This window comes from Rhodnius prolixus, unplaced genomic scaffold (genome assembly GCF_049639745.1).
Source record: "Rhodnius prolixus isolate KJV_2025 unplaced genomic scaffold, Rpr scaffold_2, whole genome shotgun sequence".
In the NCBI taxonomy this organism is placed as follows: domain Eukaryota; kingdom Metazoa; phylum Arthropoda; class Insecta; order Hemiptera; family Reduviidae; genus Rhodnius; species Rhodnius prolixus.
Window position 1 is genome coordinate 56,656,639 of NW_027411592.1, and position 4,499 is coordinate 56,661,137.

Genomic DNA, 4,499 nt, shown 5'->3' on the forward strand with positions numbered 1-4,499 from the left:
AGCAGGCAGTTACATATGTCATAAGATTAAATTGAAAAATGTGCATGAATACAATAAGTTCTCTAAATAAATTAAGTAAAACAAGGTTTTTTATAATATAATTAGTGCTTGGTAGTAGGAGTGACAGCATTTCTGCTCTTGAATTCCATTCAGCAAGTAGAACCAACTAAGACTCAAACAACTTCAAAATGTATGGAAGAAATTTAATAAAATATGAGAAGTTAGAAAACATAATTAAGGTTCCAAGATTTTGTGAGTAAAATTAATTATATTTATGAGTTTTTACTAATTTTAACGAATGCCTTTCATAATGCAAACATAGAAAAGAGCTTGAGAAATAGCCGACTCACAAGGGTACGTGGAAATTATTTTATAATGTTGTCTACGATTTGTACAATTCTCTTTGATTATAAGTAAATAACAAAAAATAAAAAGCACATACTTCGACAACAAAAATAAAAGACGTTCTAAACAGTAAAAGACATATTTCTCTTTGTTTTGTAGGTTAGGTTAGGGAACAGTCATGTATATTACACCCAAGAGATGGGAAAGCCAGCTTTCCCTATTATCACAGTTTACGACACAGAAGCTGGAGAACGACATGGTATGCGAGCTGGAAGAGGTTTGCTCAGTTAACTCCAACTAGTGGAGTAGGCTTCATCCTAACTCGTAGCCCTTTACAACGCTTCTGGATATAAAGGGATATCCACTTGTACCAGCTGGCTAGGATTGGCTTTCATTGCACACAACTTTGTCCAAGTAAATATTATAAGAAATTGTTGTAAAAAGGACGCGTAGCTATTTTAGCATTTAGTAGCTTATTCTAAACTCTAAATGATCTTTAAAAAACAGAATTTGAATTAGTTTAAAATGGGATCTTTTAGGTCGAACTTGGCTTACATTTTACAACCCATTTTACTATCTGTTACCCATCTATTGAATCCCATCCATCCCACAATTCAGAAGCCCCAAAATACCCCCTCAGATTTAAAGGCATCAGTCAGATGGGCAGATTCTTACTGTCTTTCTTCATTCATTTCATTCCTCTGCCACCATTGATGTTTTTTGAATTGCTAGTCTAGTGTCTATAAATAAGCAGCGAGCATTCATCTAATAATGCTTTGCCACTTAAAATAACAACATTTCATAACACAATAACGTTTCATAACATTTCCTTACCCGGACAGCTGGAGCAATTATAATGCGAACGAGCAACCACCCAGTTGAGTGAAATTCCGTCACGACTGCTCGTGTTCTGCCAGCAACTCGTCATCGTATCCCGTGTCTTCTCATAACAGTATCTTGATGTTTTTCACCGGTCTCTGGTCAGTGTTCTCGTGCTTTTCCAACCTTCACCGAACAATGCATTATAAGAAACTCCTAGGAAAAAAAAAAAATCTTAGGGGACATGCAGCTAAATTCTAACCCAGGAACTCTGCATGGGATTCCAGAGCATTAACCACTGTGCTAATTCCTTGCCTAGCTAGGTTTTCCCCGTAGGAGGAAGTGGACTAGCCATTTCTTCAGGGATCTTGACGTCCCTGCGGGTATCCCAGTCTAACAACACGCACAACATTTACATTGACACTACAAATATTCATCCTAAATAGGGCCTGCAGAGGTAGTTGTCATGTTCATTACATAACTACAGAGATCAAGACACACCCACATTTTACAGTTACTTAGATTTATGCAAAAATAGTTAGTAAAAATGGGAGCTACAATATGTCTATTAGTCGCAGTGGTTTGGGCTCATACCCAATCCCTTTATACGTAAATCTACAAACTAGGGACATTAATTTTTATTGCGCCATTTCTTTGTTTGTTTTTATTTAACATGGAGTTCATACTTTATTGAAAGTAATTAACTCCATAAAGTTCACTGTGCAAAGGTAATAATTTTTTTAATTGATAGCTTCATTAAAATTTAATGATTGCCCCCTCCCTTGAGGATTTCATTCTAGTCAATTGTTCCAGACAATCTGTAAGTCAATTTGAGTTTGCACTAGTTACCAGTAATCCCGTTAGTGAAGAAATGTTTCAGTTTAATTCAAGTAACATTTTTTGTTGTTCACATTTTTTTTTTTACTTTTCTTTTACAATATATGCTAAAATAAAGTTAAGGTTGTTACACCTTATTTTGTTAAAAATTCCTATTTGTACAAATATTGTAAACACAATACTTACAATGTAAACACAGTTGTATCAACATTGTTGTTAAACTTTAATATTATCGCGTTCGGTTTTATTTAATTCGTGCTTATTAATGTCAAGATAGTTCCTAGATTTTGCTTGACTAATTTTCCGAAAAATGAAATTCATCGTTTAGATTACAGGTATTTATATTGTTTGATTAGGGTTAGATTTAAATAAATGTTATTGTTATAACAATGTTAACGTTGTTTTTAGTGGTTTTTAAGCAGAGCGAAAACAACTTGGTAAACAGCTGAATTCTGCCCAGCATTAAAAATAAAACTTAGTGTTTCAAGAAATAAGTGATGATAAATCTAATTTCAAAGTGAATAAAGAAAATATTTTAGTTTAACTTTTTCAAAAATATTGAAATTTAATGTTAACAATTATGTCAAAATTATTTTAACCTAATGTTATTGTGTCAGAAGATGAAATATGGGCAATATAACCTTAATGTTATTGTTACTGATTGGAGGTAAGTGCTTTTTTCATATATTTTTCCAAATTATATTTTTTTTTTTTTCCACAATCAGCAACTTTCATTTTTTAAATCATATACTTTCTTAGATTCGTACTTCTTTACTAAATCTTGTACTTGTAGCGAAAGCGCAAGTATTTAAACTCCTTTCTGAAATCTCAAAAACTTAAAAGAATATCTGGTATCACGATTTTCTTTTACTAAAATTCTCACGTTATAAAGTCAATCATTTTTTTTAAGACTTTTCTGTAAAATCGCAATTCTCAGAGACAACTTTAATTCGCAGAGACATTATCTTGGGTAAAGCCACGTGCTAAGAAGCCACTGAAAATGGCACTTATGTAAGAGCAAAGCCTCTATTACCCTCTTCCAATGAAACTTTTTTTTTCATGAAACAAATTTCAAGAAAAACTGATAATCTACACTAGTAATTGGTACTCTAAGAATAAAGAGTTATCGTGATTGGTGTTTGAGAAAATTGCAGAAAACTTAATAATATACATTTAATTCCTATTCATAAAAATTAAATAATAAGACGGGTACATGTTAATAAAATAGCTAGCTTCGTTAGTTTACAATAGATATCTGCGCATCAAGCCTTAAATTTTTTAAAAAAAATCAAGTGCAAAATTTTGGCGGCAAAGAACCTAATTTCAAAGTGTACCTTCCTTATTCACTGAACGTTGAATAAATGCTAAATAGTAACGTCTTTTATTAAGTTCTATTATGGAAGTATATATTCCATTTATTTTCTTAGGAAGTCTATGCACTTTGTTGGTTAGCTATTCTCTAAATTTGATTCAGTAGATTGGTGCTAAAATTTGGAGTTGTTGAGCTTGCTTCTTGCTTAGTACTATGAGAAAGATTGATTTTAATCTCCTAAATTTATGATATTCTTTGTGAATACTTTTGTAGTTTTATTTTATTAATGAGAAGTTCTCGGAGAGTGGTTGAGGTAGGATTCCCTTAAAGTTGCGGTACAGGTTTAATGCTCGGGTACAAAACTGGGTAATGTTTCTAAGAATTAAATTTGACTCAAATGTTAGTAGTATAAAGAAAATTTGTGAGTTAGAATATTGAGATTAATAGTAACAGTCCTGAGAATGTATCTCACAATATTCTGTTTTAAATGATGTTTTAAATTGATTTACCCCTATATAAAAATATTCTAACATTTGTTTTGTTTAACTATTACAGTTACAACGATTGATGGTATAAATATTTCCAAAAATCTACAAAAACTGACAGCAAAAATTGAAAAGAACGCTTTTATTAAAGCTGTCAAGAGAAATTTCTCAAGAATGCAGCAAGAAAAATTTAACACATATTTATATTGTGTAAAATCTTCCAAGTTTATTTTTGAATATTTTATTAAATTATTAAATTGGCTAGGTTTCATAGAATGTAAAGGACAAGCCAATAATAATGCAAATAATAAAGAAATCATTTTCGCCCTAAATTGGTCAGTGAATGTAATTCTCATGTTTGCTTTGGCCTATTATACACTGTTTAAGTCCAAAGTATAGTAATTAGAAAATAATAACATTTGCTTGAACTAAATTTATATTAATTTTTTTTCTTTTTTTTAAATAAATTAAAAATTTTCACTTGTTTAATAACATAATAACCCTGTTTCGAATGCATGGACTTCCTCTTACTTCTTATAAGGAAGTTATGCAATCCTAGTCAATTTTTGCTCTTGACTTTCCACCTAAGATATAAACTCGCAGAAGTTTTTGAGTTAATAATAATAATAATAATAAAAATCCGTCTGCCGAGTTGCTACATCGAAACGCAACAAAATAATACATCATCGGCAGTAGTTACA

At 31.2% G+C, this 4,499-nt stretch overlaps 1 long non-coding RNA gene across 1 annotated transcript; it reads left to right on the forward strand.

The window, feature by feature from the left end:
- Positions 1 to 2,094: 2,094 nt before the first annotated feature.
- LOC141450038 (uncharacterized) lies at positions 2,095 to 4,278 on the forward strand. The gene is made up of 3 exons (XR_012455902.1): positions 2,095 to 2,336; positions 2,410 to 2,668; positions 3,869 to 4,278. It is a non-coding gene; the product is annotated as an uncharacterized lncRNA (long non-coding RNA).
- The last annotated feature ends 221 nt before the right edge of the window (positions 4,279 to 4,499 follow it).